The sequence below is a fragment of the Staurois parvus genome, unplaced genomic scaffold, assembly GCF_062004578.1.
Source record: "Staurois parvus isolate SC_StPar_1 unplaced genomic scaffold, SC_StPar_1.0 ptg000357l, whole genome shotgun sequence".
Classification (NCBI taxonomy): domain Eukaryota; kingdom Metazoa; phylum Chordata; class Amphibia; order Anura; family Ranidae; genus Staurois; species Staurois parvus.
In genome coordinates this window covers 617933-632510 of record NW_028318153.1, presented here as the reverse complement: position 1 = coordinate 632510, position 14578 = coordinate 617933, and the positions used below count along the sequence as shown (strand labels likewise).

The 14578-nt window shown below is 42.4% G+C and overlaps 1 protein-coding gene across 4 annotated transcripts in view; it reads right to left on the bottom strand.

Moving 5' to 3' along the window:
* The window catches only part of ESRRG (estrogen related receptor gamma), a 1108989-nt gene that overhangs the window by 646067 nt on the left and 448344 nt on the right, over positions 1 to 14578 (bottom strand). For all 4 annotated transcript variants that reach the window (XM_089684805.1, XM_089684808.1, XM_089684809.1 and 1 more), the window contains exon 4: positions 8047 to 8129. The gene's annotated coding sequence lies outside the window, so the exon portion shown is untranslated. The remainder of the gene's footprint in view (positions 1 to 8046; positions 8130 to 14578) is intronic.

The window sequence follows — 14578 nt, the reverse complement described above, 5'->3', positions numbered from 1 at the left end:
CTCAGGTGATACAAAGAGATAAAACAAATCCTCCTACATAAGTTGTACCTTTCTATCTGCAGTATTCTCTTCTCTATATCCATTGCAAGTTCTGAATTTATAAAGCTTATAGAACTGTCAAAAAAAGAGGGCAGAGAGCTCAGTGAGGAGAGCTTGAAGAGCTGATTAAATAGAATGGACACACCCCCTCCACACAGTTCACAGGAACAGAGCTGGGGCTGTCAATCTGCTGGAGGTTCCTCCCTGTCACCATTTTTCTCTTGGTGTCAGGAAAACTTGTCAGCAGTGATCCAGCACTTAGTGCTCTTATATGAGACAAGTATACCCTATAGAGGGATATGCTTTGTTCATATTTCATCTCCGAGGTTTACAACCACTTTAACCACTTCCCGACCGGCCGTTGTATATAAACGGCCGGACGGTGGCACTGCAGGGTTGGGTGGCCGTCAATAAACGGCCTCCCCGCACCCTGCTTGTGCGCGCTCCCTGGGAGCGCGCAGCACCGCGATCCGGTGCCCGCCGTGTCCTCCGGACACAGTGAAACACCGATCGTCGGACGGGACCTCTGTACGAGGTCCCGATCATGTGATCACTGATTGGCCAATCAGTGATCACATGCAAAGTAGTAAGCAAGATGTCACTTGTGACATCATTGCTTACTACGTGTGAAATCTGTGAATGATCACAGAGGTCACATGGTACAAGGCTATTCACAAAAGCCTTGTACTATGTGACAGGATGTGACCAATCACAGCTCACCCAGTTCTTCTCAATGAGTGCATGAATGCACACAGAGAGAAAGAGAAATAATTGCTTTTACATCCTATATGGGTGTAAAAGCAATCAGTGTAAAAAAAAAAAAAAATCTTCATCACCCCTCACAAGTAGTACAGTGTCACCATGGTGACACTGTACTGCTAGGGTGACAGTATGTAAAAAATAAAAATAAAAATAAAAAATAATAATATAAAAAAATAAAATAAAAATGTAAAAAAAAATGTTTAAAAATTATAATTTTTGCTTATAAACTAATTTGGATTTTTTTTTTTTTACTAAAAAGATAACGGAATAAATTTTGGCTAAGATTTATGATGAAATATTATTGATTTGCAAAATTTTATAAAAAAAACACTTTTTTTCAAAATTTTTGGACATTTCATTTACATAGCAAAAAAAATACAAATCCCAGTGGTGAATAAATACCACCAAAATAAAGCTTTATCTATCTCAAAAAAATGGTAAAAAATTCATTTGGGTACAGTGTTGCATGACCGCGCAATTGTCATTCAAAGTGTGATAGCGCTAAAAGCTGAAAATTGCCCTGGTCAGGAAGGGGGTAAAAGTGTCCGGTCTGGAAGTGGTTAAGGAGATCACACAGTACCTCTTGATTTTTTTTTACATTGTATTACTTTTTTCATATTAGGAACAATATAATGGGAACTGTGGATACATCTAAGAACACCCTTGATGTAACAGAAGGAGTGAGACCTCAAGACATGCAGGTACTATAGGGTGGTGATCTCCCCACTGAGCTTGAAAGCCTCCATGTATAAAAAAAAAATATTGTCTTTGGGTAGAACGACTTTCTAAGCACAAAGGAAAGCAAAACAGCCAACAAATTTTTCCTCTGCGGCTTTCTTGGTGAACAGCACGACTGACAGATTTCCAATCTAGGCTTACTTGTATATTAGAACACTATAAAGGTAAAACACCCTTTTAATGGTTTTTCGTGGAAATAAAATTCACTCAGTAGATGAGCAGGACCGCCTTCCACACATCAGATACTATGGCTCGCTAATTCATTCTGCCATCAGCACAAATCTTATTATAGACCTCTAGAATGATAAAACAAGTAAAAGGCTATAAAAGCTAAAGTTTCTAACAGAATGTGTGTTGTAGCAAAGGGACTGTAAAAGGGTATACATGTAGTGAGCAAAACCAACAGAACAGAAATATATCACATACAATTCCAGATTTATTATACAAAAGTTAAAAAAGACATAGTAGTAGTCACATCCATGTGTTGTACCAAGGTAAAGTTCAAATCTATAACACAGAGAATATTCCTGTTTTTTACAAAACACCTGTCCACGTAAGAAGCTTGACGTGTTTCAAAAACACTCTTTCTTCTAGAGCGCATGTGAACACATATGATTGTTCAGAACAGGGTCAGTATGTAAAAACAATGTTAAAAGACCTTGTACAATAGAGTTCCAGTGAATCAGCAACATTATAAAACAACAGATCATGTAGTGGATCATAGGTGTACACATGTGGCACCAGCGCATGAAGCAGCCTCCATGATAGATGTTTGACACACACACAAAATATGTAAAAACTGCTGTAATTCTCACACATGACCAGTGTGCACCACCATTGTCGAATGACCATGTATCTGTAGATGCCAGTTGATATCACTACTTTTTGCATACATATATTCTATGTTGTTGGTAACTGCTAGTGCCACGTGCGTACATCTATGATCCACTACATGCTCCCTGCTATTCTATCATGTTGCTGACTCACTGGAACTCTATTGTACAAGACAAGGTCTTTTAATACTGTTATATATTGATCCTGTTATGGACCATCATATGTGTTCACATGCACTCTTAAAGAAAAAAACTGTGTTTTTGAAATGCGTCAAGATTCTTATGTGGATCAGTTATTTATTTTTTATTATTATTATACAGGATTTATATAGCGCCAACAGTCAGTGCAGCGCTTTACAATATAAAGGGGGACAATACAATTACAATACAGTTCAATATAGATGGAACAGGAGGTATGTAGGTTTCCACCTGCGCTCCTGAAGAAGAAAGTGTTTTTGAAATGCGTCAAGCTTCTTATGTGGACCAGTTATTTATTATTATTATACAGGATTTATATAGCGCCAACAGTCAGTGCAGCGCTTTACATTATAAAGGGGGACAATACAATTACAATACAATTCAATATAGATGGAACAGGAGGTATGTAAGTGTTCACCTGCGCTCATGAAGAAGAGAGTGTTTTTGAAAAGCGTTAAGTTTCTTATGTTTACCAGTTATTTATTATTATTATTATTATTTAACAGGATTTATATAGTGCCAACAGTTAGTGCAGCGCTTTACATTATAAAGGGGGTCAATTTAATTACAATACAGTTCAATACAGATGGAACAGGAGGTATGTAAGTGTTCACCTGTGCTCCTGAAGAAGAAAGAGTGTTTTTGAAACATGTTGAGTTTTTTATGTGGACCAGTTATTTTTTATTATTATTATTATAATACAGGATTTATATAGCGCCAACAGTCAGTGCAGCGCTTTACAGTATAAAGGGGGACAATACAATTATAATACAGTTCAATACAGATGGAACAGGAGGTACAGTCATGGCCGAAATTGTTGGCACCCTTGATATTTTTCCTGAAAATCAAGTATTTCACACAAAAAAGGTATTGCATTAACACATGTTTTGCTATACACATGTTTATTCCCTTTGTATGTATTGGAACAAATATAAAACAGAGGCAGAAAAGCAAATATGACATAATGTCACACAAAACCCCAAAAATGGGCTGGACAAAAGTATTGGCACCCTTAACTTAATATTTGGTTGCACACCCTTTGGAAAACATAACTGAAATCAGTCGCTTCCTATAACCATCAATAAGCTTCTGACACCTCTCACCCGGAATTTTGGACCACTCTTCCTTTGCAAACAGCTCCAGGTCTCTCTTATTGGAAGGACACCTTTTCCCAACAGCAATTTTAAGATCTCTCCACAGGTGTTCAATGGGATTTAGATCTGGGCTCATTGCTGGCCACTTCAGAACTCTCCAGCGCTTCTTTGCCATCCATTTCTGAGTGCTTTTTGACGTATGTTTGGGGTCATTGTCCTGCTGGAAGACCCAGGATCTTGGACGCAAACCCAGCTTTCTGACACTGGGCCCTACAGTGCGACCCAAAATCCTTTGGTAATCCTCAGATTTCATGATGCCTTGCACACAGTCAAGGCACCCAGTGCCAGAGGCAGCAAAACAACCCCAAAACATCATTGAACCTCCACCATATTTTACCGTAGGTACTGTGTTTTGTTCTTTGTAGGCCTCATTCCGTTTTCGGTAAACAGTAGAATGATGTGCTTTACCGAAAAGCTCTATCTTGGTCTCATCTGTCCACAAGACGTTTTCCCAGAAGGCTTTTGGCTTACTCAAGTACATTTTGGCAAACTGTAGTCTTGCTTTTTTATGTCTCTGTGTCAGCAGTGGGGTCCTCCTGGGTCTCCTGCCATAGCGTTTCATTTCATTTAAATGTCGACGGATAGTTCGCGCTGACACTGATGCTCCCTGAGCCTGCAGGACAGCTTGAATGTCTTTGGAACATGTTTGGGGCTGCTTATCCACCATCCGGACTATTCTGCGTTGCAATCTTTCATCAATTTTCCTCATCCGTCCACGACCAGGGAGATTAGCTACAGTGCCATGGGTTGCAAACTTCTTGATAATGTTGCGCACTGTGGACAAAGGCAAATCTAGTTCTCTGGAGATGGACTTGTAACCTTGAGATTGTTGATATTTTGCCACAATTTTGGTTCTCAGGTCCTCAGACAGTTCTCGTCTCCTCTTTCTGTTGTCCATGCTTAGTGTGGCACAGACAGACACACAATGCAAAGGTTAAGTGAACGTCTCTCCTTTTTATCTGCTTTCAGGTGTGATTTCTATATTGCCCACACCTGTTACTTGCCCCAGGTGAGTTTACAGGAGCATCACATGCTTGTAACATTCTTATTTATCCGCAGTTGTGAAAGGGTGCCAATACTTTTGTCCAGCCCATTTTTGGAGGTTTGTGTGACATTATGTCGAATTTGGTTTCTTTCCTCCCTTTTTTTGTTTTGTCCCAATACACACAAAGGGAATAAACATGTGTATAGCAAAACATGTGTTAATGCAATACGTTTCGTGAGAAATACATGATTTCCTGGAGAAATATCAAGGGTGCCAACAATTTCGGCCATGACTGTATGTAAGTGTTCACCTGTGCTCCTGAAGAAGAAAGTGTTTTTGAAACGCGTCAGGTTTCTTATGTGGATCAGTTATTTTTTATTATTATTATACAGGATTTATATAGTGCCAACAGTTAGTGGAGTGCTTTACAATATAATTATAATACAGTTCAATACAGATGGAACAGGAGTTATGTATGTGTTCACATGCTTTCCTGAAGAAGAGTGTTTTCAAAACGCGTTGAGCTTCTTGTATGGGCCAGTTTTGTAAAAACAGGAATATTCTTTGCAATATAGATGTACACTTTAGCTGGGTAGAACACATGGATGTGACTACTACTATGTCTTTTTTAACTTTTCTATAATAAATCTGGAATTGTATGTGATATATTTCTGTTTTGTTGGTTTTGCTCACTACATGTATGCTCTTTTACAGTCCCTTTGCTACACCACACATTCTGTTAAATATATATTAGTGGGATGTGGGCATACTAGCATGGTATCTTCTTCCCGTATTGGGAAAAAGTTAAAGTTTTGTCCTTCGTTCCTCCCTTCCCCCTCATCGCATGCTAATAAATGTTTTAATTCAAAGATTTCTGGTTTTAGTACACACCTGATTTTAGACCCAGTGATATAATCACTGGGTCTCTGTGCTTCTCTATGCAATGCAGGCAGATCATATCTGGTGAGAGCGACCTGCTGGATGCTGTACATAGCTTCCCTGAAAACATGACAGCACCCTGCTTCAGTACTCCTCTCAATAGCTCTAAGCTCTGACACAAGCAGTTTGCTGGCTCCTATGCAATTTTAAAAATGCCTTGATAGGTGGGTATTAAACTGAAGGAGTGAGCATTCCTAGGAAGTCTGTATTTGCATGCAGACTGGCCTGAATAACTCCCATGTGTCATGCTGAGCCTCGTTGGTTGAAGGAACTGAAATCTAATGTATAAAAGGGGCGGGCCAGTAAGGATGGGGAGGAAAGTCTAGATAATGCTGGATGTCCACCAGCCAAAAAATTAGGTGCTATAACATCTAGTGAGAATTAGAATATGTGCAATAAATTTAATTTCAGTAAGAAGAGAAGTTTGCATGATTGTGCTGACTAAAGGGAAGGCTGGAGTTCAGCTTCAATGTAGTAAGTGAGATTTTTACATTTGGTCCAGAGTCTATAATCTTGCTGTATTGGTCTGCCGCAACTCCCTACAAATAAAGTGGTTTTAAACCCTTACATATACCCAGTGCAGTGACTGGCCTCAGAAGATACACAGAGATGAAACAAATCCCCCTACATAAGTTGTATCTGTTTGTCTACAGCCGTCTTTCCCCTACATCCATTCAAAGTGAGGGATTTACACAGGATCTCTCAACTCTGAAAAGCAGGGGGTGTGGAGCTGAAGGTACACCAGTGAATAGAGCTCTGGGATCTGATTGGAGTGTAGCAATACCCCTTAAGGTCCGCCTATTTCCTACACAGCCAGGGAACACAAATGTTTGCTAACTTTCTTTCAGAGTCAGTAATGAGTCCAGGGGCTTGTTTTGTTGTTTTATTTAGGGAAAACAACTTGGATAGGGTCTAGGGGTATATAGGATGCCCAGCTTGACTAGTAGAACACAAACTTTGACAAATCAAATTCCTGTTTTCTGTACAAAAAGAAGAATGGATCCTGAACTCTACTCCCTCCGGACCAGCATCAGTCTCTTACCGGATCAGTCTCTTTAAGGAGCACTAAGTCTCCTTGGATGAATCTCTTCAGACCCCAGCTGGAAACTACCCACCCACCTGGCTGGCTTGAAGAGAATCGCAGATGCAAGGGATTCTAGAACAGTCAGAACAGAACACTGTCCCTTGTGTCCTGCAGCTGTGGATAAAACTGCTTTCAGTTTTTTGCTGGGCTAGTTTTCCTCCAGGCTATGCAGGCTGCCCTTTTCCAGTAGACTGCAGGGTAGTGGAGCTCCCTCCTTCAGCTTCCTTCCCTTCAGCCTCCAGCCTGGAAGCAGAGCCCCTCTTCCCCGGGGCCCCCTCCCAGGCCACAAAACCATAACTCAGCAAACCCTCTTGCACCAGACTCCTCTACTGGCAAAGCTCTCTCATATGTAAGGGCTGACCTAGCCACACTGCTAGACCTCCTGCCTGTGGGTTGGCCAGATTCCTCTATGCAGATCCTGCCTCCTTACATCCGCCCATTAGTTTCTAGATGTTTCCATGGACCTCAAGAACCATGGGGAGGCGACAAAGGCCTGGGGGTTGACAAGATTCCCTTATGCAGATCCTACGTCCTTACATCCGCCCACTAGTTTCTAGAAGTTTCCATGGACCTCCAGAACCATAGGGAAGCGACAGAGCCCTGGTCTTCAGAGCCTTCCAGCCTGACCTCAAGCTGAACCCACCTTAAATTCAGACTCACTTAGCTATTATGAGTCAGAAATAAATTTATCTCATTCTACCTAACACTAGAGGGCGCTACAGGAGGAAAGGGACCCCCACCCTTTCACACAGCACACAAAGACAGAGCGGAGGCTGTCAATCACACACTGTGCCCTCCCCTGTTCACCATTTTTCCATTGGTGCAGGGGTGGACTGACCATTTGGAAACTCTGGCACTGCCCGAGGGCCCGGGGTCAGTAGGGGGCCCCATGAGATGCCCCTGGTACCTTTTTCATAGGTTTTTTTGAGTTTGGGAAAGGACACAGGGGCCCCATGATCCCCTATTGCCCAGGGGCCCCATGAGTTGTCAGTCCGCCCCTGCATTGGTGTCAGAAAAAACTTGTTAGAAATGACTCGTACAGATAGCAGAGGCAGCAGACAGAAATGACACTCAGTGCTCTTAATTGAAATATGTACACACTGTAGAGGGATATGCTTTGTTCATATTTCATGTCTTTAATACCTATGTCACCTTTCATTCACAGTCCAAGGTCTGCTCCTTCAAAAAATAAATGGGGGGGGGGGGTAGAGGCTTGTATTTGTTACAGCCGCATGGCATAGAGCGGAGAGCCACCTCCATTGACCACATACAAGACATTTAAGAGGAAGAACAGCAAACTCAAAGAGGACTCACCAGTTCTTGACACTCCGTCTTCCCTTTGTTGGTTCTTGGAAAGTGTTTTCTGTTACAGAAGTCTGCCTTCAGCTGAGCAGTCACTGTTGAAAAAAAAAAAAGCGTTCAAAATTAGAGTAGTATTAGACTCGGTACACACTACTGCGACCTGAAAGTCGTGCGACTTTGCCAGGCGACTTCCTGGTGACTTGAGTACTACTTGATGTGACTTTGAAGTGACTTTCAGGGAATGCCTGAGTAATCTTCCTGTAATGTCAGATACAAGTCACATCAATTTAGATGAGGATCCGACTTGGAGGCAACTTCCATTAAAGTCTATGGGCACAAGTTGGATAGAAGTCACCTTGAAGTAGTACAGGAACCTTTTCTAAAGTCGGAGCGACTTCAGTAGCACTAATTAAGACAGGTCTCATTGACTAACATGAGATTTCACATGTCATGTGACTTGGGGGTCTCACAAGTCGGATCCCACGTTGCAACAGTGTGAACCGAGCCTTAAATTATAACTAAAGGCAAAACGTTTTGTTTTGTTTTGGATGGAGAGCAGAAGGATTGGAACCCCTGTCAGTTTTTATTGCTGTCTATGACCCTGTTAGGGAGATTCACCTTCTCTATTTGTCCTGTTCACCGGTATCACTGACAGTAAAAGTACAAGGAATTATGGGCTGACACCACTACAGTAATAGTGAGATCTTGCAATGTAGACACTAGTCCTGGTCCCCCTAGTGACACCCCGGAAATTGAGGGATTTCCTCTCCCTTCCTGTTGTGACTATGGGACAGAAAGTGAAGGGAAATTTCCCCAAAGTGACACAGATGACAAAAAAAAACTGTCAGGGGTTATAACCCCCCCTTTACTGTATCCAGAATTAGAAATAAAAGTTTTGCCTTTTCAATTTTAGCTGAACACATTGATAATAATAAAATAAATATTCTCCACTATTTGTTTATATTCCTTTCCCAGTACTTGTAATCTACAGCTTCCAATGTTGCTGGTTCCTGATCTCTCAGTGCTGCTTCCCTGAACTTCACAGAAAAGAGCAATAGTGGACAGTGCAGTCGACAGTCAGTCTGTTAGCTTGGTGAAGGGAGGGGGGAGAAGGAGGGAGGAGCAGGGAAGTGTCTTGCCTAGGCTTTGGGGATGTGTGTTTCTATTGATGAACACAGTGTAGAGAGACACAGCTCCAGTCTCTGCATGCAAGGTTGACTTCATAGGACGGTGTGAGAGAAAGGAATCACCCTGAAATGGGAAAAGAAGGGCAGCAGTCATGACACCAACTTAAACTGGAACATAGGCAAACTGAATCAGCTGCTAATATCATTTTCAGGGCTTTTTTCTCAGTACACAGAAAGTCGTCGAATTATGACTTTTTGAGTAAAATGACAGACAATTATATCACACTAACCTTGCGTAAGTAGCAGGGCTGGATCCATTACTGTATATAGATGGACATTCACAAGTCACTTAAAGTGATATTAAACCCCAAACCATAAATGTAATATAGTGCAGTTTACCAATCATTAGATGTGGTGGCTACATTAGTTTTCCTTTTAGGCCCTTCTCCTCTGTCTTTACCTGGTAATTTGTTCAGTAACATACTTCCTGTATTAGAGTGCCCTGTGGTCAAGTGCAATACTTTGGCCAATCACAGTGCCTAATGGTGCCACAAGGGGGCAGGGGTGACCCCACCCCCTTGTGCTCCCACCCCCTTGTGACCCTACCCCATTGTGATGTCCTCACACTATTTAAGAACTGTCATCCTGGCACAGCTGAGAGCCAACTTAATTTTTTAGGTCTGCGGTGGTGGCGGGCATCGTGATTGAGATTGGATCTACTTCAGGGGCATTTTTAATTTCTGTTTTTATTAAAGGACATGTCAAACACTGTCTTCTGTCATTTTTTACGCTACACTTTTTTTTCTGAATGGGTGCAGGGGCGGACTGATAACTCATGGGGCCCCCGGGCAATAGGGGATCATGGGGCCCCTGTGTCCTTGCCCAAACTCAAAAAAGCCTATGAAAAAGGTACCAGGGGGATCTCATGGGGCCCCTTACTGACCCTGGGCCCTCGGGCAGTGCCCGAGTTTCCAAATGGTCAGTCCGCCCCTGGATAGCGGTACCATGTACCCCATACTTAATAACATCAGGGGAGGGCGGGATCTGGAGGCCCTCTTGTTAAAGGGGGCTTTCAAATTCCAATAAGCTCCCTGCCCACAGAACCCCACAACCAACAGCCACTGTTGTGGGGAGAAGCCCTTGTCCCCATCAACATGGGGACAGGGTGTTTTGGAAGGGGAAGCCCCCCCGCTCCAAAGTGCCCCCCCCATGTTGAGGGCATGTGGCCTGGTATGGTTCGGGGAGGGGGCGCTCATTCGTCCCCCCCTTTCCTGACCTGCCGGGCTGCATGCTCGGATAAGGGTAAGGTATGGATTTTTGGGGGGACCCCCATGCCAATTCTTTTAAATTTTGGTGTGGGGGTTCCCCTCAAAATCCATATCAGACCCAAAGGGCTTAGTATGGTTTGAGGGGGGACCGCACGTGTATTTTTAAAAATGTTTTTAAATTAATGGGCAATGCCGGCAATTCTTTTTACATTCACGGTTCCCCGCTGACAGCTGAAACATTAAAGAATATTTCACTACTAGAAATAATAATATAACTCATGCGGTATTTTAGTAGTTGTGCGGTATCTTACCGCATACTCAGATGTGGTAAGATGCCGCTTAGTGAATTGTTCCTGTTCAAAGTTGGCGATCAAACTTTCGTTTGGGGGGGGGGGGCATTCGGCCCATCACTAATGCTGAACAGGGGTACTAAGGAGCTGGCGATGTGCTGAGTGGGGGTACTACTGAGCCAGGGCTCTACTGAGCCACTTTAAAATAAATATAAAATCAACACACCAAGCCTATAAAGCTTCAATAAAGCTTCACCGAAGCCTCAAAAGCACATCAAAAAAGCATGTTGAAGCGTTAGATGCTTTAATGTGTGCTAAAGTTGAAGCAAGCAAGTAAATGAGCCCTTAGAAGATCCAGTATACACCCTGTTCCAAATTATTATGCAAATTATATTTTTCTCATTTACCTAAATAATTGATGTAAATAACAGTCAGCATAATTCTCATGTTATCAACTATTAAGAGTACAATTCACATTTTATTGAACAAACCTCCTAATGATAACAGGATTTTTGTTAAACATAAAACACTTCCAATGCACTGTTCCAAATTATTCCGCACAGTAAGTTTCAAAACACTTTATAGGTTGTAAAGAACTGAAAATTGTCATTTGTTGTGTTTGCAGCATATTTACTGAAATCAAAAGCTATTTCAATCAAACTTTTAACAACATTTTAACTTTTTAAACATTTTAACAGGTCACGTTACATTTTAACATAGGACCCCTTATTTGATAGCAGCTTCACAAGTCTTACATCCATTGAACTTGTGAGTTTTTGGACAGTTTCTGCTTGAATTTGTTTGCAAGATGTCAGAATAGCCTCCCAGAGCTGCTGTTTGGATGTAAACTTCCTCCCACCCTCATAGATCTTTTGCTTGAGGATGCTCCAAAGGTTCTCAATAGGATTGAGGTCAGGGGAGGATGGAGGCCACACCATGACTTTCTCTCCTTTTATCCCCATAGCAGCCATTGATGCAGAAGTATTCTTTGCAGCATGAGGTGGTGCATTGTCATGCATGAAGATGATTTTATTACGGAAAGCATAGTTCTGCCTTCTGTACCAGGGAAGAAAGTGGTCAGTCATAAACTCCACATACTTTGCAGAGGTCATCTTTACACCTTCAGGGACCCTAAAGGGGCCGACCAGCTCTGTTCCCATGATTCCGGCCCAAAACATGACTCCACCACCGCCTTGCTGACGTCGCAGCCTTGTTGGAACAGGGTGGTCGTCCACCAACCATCCATTACTCCATCCATCTGGACCATCCAGGGTTGCACAGCACTCATCAGTGAACAGGACTGTTTAAAAATTAGTCCTCATGTATTTTTCTGCCCAATGCAGCCATTTCTGCTTGTGAGCATTGGTTAGTGTTGGCCAAATAGAAGGTTTATGCACAGTTACAAGACTCTGGAGGACTCTACACCTTGATGTCCGTGGGACTCCAGAGGCACCAGCAGCTTCAAATTTCTGTTTGCTGCTATGTAATGGTATTTTAGCAGCTGCTCTCTTGATCCGATGCATGGATCTGGCAGAAATCTTCCTCAATGTGCCTTTATCTGCACGAACCCGTCTGTGCTCTGAATCAGCCACAAATCTCTTAATAGTGCGATGATCACGCTTAAGTTTTCGTGAAATATCTATTGTTTTCATACCTCGTCCAAGGCATTGAACTATTTCACTCTTTTCAGTAGCAGAGAGATCCTTTTTCTTCCCCATATTGCTTGAAAATGGTGCCCTGCTTAATAATGTGGAACACCCTCCTTTTAGTAGTTTTTCCTTAAATTGGGCTCACCTGCCAATCTAATTATCACAGGTGTCCGAGATTGTTTTCAGTGATCAAAAGAGCCCTGACACACAATGCCATCCAGGAGTTAAACTGAAAAACAAAATATTTAATCTTTGTGACACTTAAATAGAATTTGCAGAATAATTTGGAACAGGGTGTAGAAATGAAATGTTGATAGACACCCTATTATATCATGTACAGAAATACTGATTGCCAGTTATCACAGATTTAACATTCTATAATAATTGTGAGGAAAACCTCAGATGGACCTCAGAATTCTCCTTCTGGACTACTAAAAGTCAGTTTTTCTGCCGAGTGTCCAGACTAGGGTAGGGAGGAGAATAACAGCTTGCATCTTGTGCTTTGCACATGGGTGTCTTGCTTAGAGGCAGGTTCTCTTTAAACATCACACCACAGGGCTTTACCTGTCCCCAAGTGCTCTCCTTTCCTGACACTCAGCTATTACTATAGGAAGGTGAAATGTAGAATCGATAGACAATGAGGCCGTATTTCCTGTCTGCCAAAAAAGGATAGTGAGTGTCCAGAGGTCAGAAACCGGTAATAAGAAGATCTGTATATAATCTGTAATCTATGCTGCCAAATGGAACTCATTCAGCACGCCTGGAGCCCGGGTCACTAAAACCCTAACGTTGGAGACCATAACCTTCTTTTCGAAATGGTTCTGAATTTGAGCCATTGAGACTGCAGACTAGAGCTGGCCATAGACGTAAAGACGTCTCTCAGTCGGCCCGGGGGGTCTGAATGACAGATCCATAGATTCCACCATCCATGCATAACAGTATGGATGGACGAATCTCCCACTGCTATTGGATTATATTGCTGATGCCTGAAGCCGCAAGCTGTCACAGCCGGGTGCCCACATTGAAGATGCCAGCGCCAGGGAGAGAAGACGTCCAATGGAAACAGGACACCGCTAGACCAAGGAACAGGTAGGACAGAGGAACAGGTTCTTCTGCACAGTAGATCCGAGCGGCCGGCCCTGTATTCTAACACGGCGGCGGCGACGGGGGGAATACCGGGCCAGCAGCTCCATATTCGCTCCATAAGACGCACACACATTTTCCCCCATTTTTGGGGGGGAAAAAGTGTGTCTTATGGAGTGAAAAATATGGTATACTGTATGTAATCCAGCATATCCGGGTAGGGGGTACCTGATGCCCCACCTATGCTGCCATTCATACAGCACAAATCAATCAGCAGGTCCCAGCCAATGATTTATGCTGATTGGCTTAGCGAATCACAGTACAGAGCCCTGTGTTTACTAACAACACAGAGTACACAGAGCAGAGGTGTGACTGTTTCTATTGCCTGCAGGGAGATAAAACAGTCACATCACTTAGTAAAAGCAGCACAGATTACACTCCTTAGGTACACAGTTAACTCTTTGATTGCCCCTAGTTGTTAACCCCTTCCCAGCCAATGGCATTAGTTCAGTGACAGTGTATAGTATTATCACTGATTATTGTATTGGTGCCACTGGAAATGTCAGTGTCAGTTAGTCAGTTCCCACTCCCCCCAGTTAGGGTCAGATTGCCTGCAGCACTATCACAGTCCCACTATAAGACGCTGATCACCGACATTAGCAGTAGTAAAAAAAAAGAAAACAGTATATATACCATCATTTGTAGCCGTTATAACTTTCACGCAAATCAATCGATATACACTTGTTGGGGGGGGGGGGGTTTGCCCAAGACATGTAGCAGAATACATTTTGGCATAATTTTATGAAGAAAGTTGATTTTTTTATATTTTTATTGGATATGTTTTACAGCAGAAGGTAGAAAATATTGGGTTTTTTTTTCAAATTTTCATGTGCATGATAAAAAATTAAAAAGACCCATTATATTTATTCCAGGTACTTATATAGCGCCGTCAATTTACGCAGTGCTTTTACATATATATTGTATACTCACATCAGTCCCTAACCCTCAAGGGGTGTATAATCTAAGGTCCCTAACTCACATTCATATACTAGGGACAATTTAGACAAGATCCAAGTCACCTACCAGCAGGTCTTTGGAGTGTGGGAGGAAACCAGAGTACTCAGAGG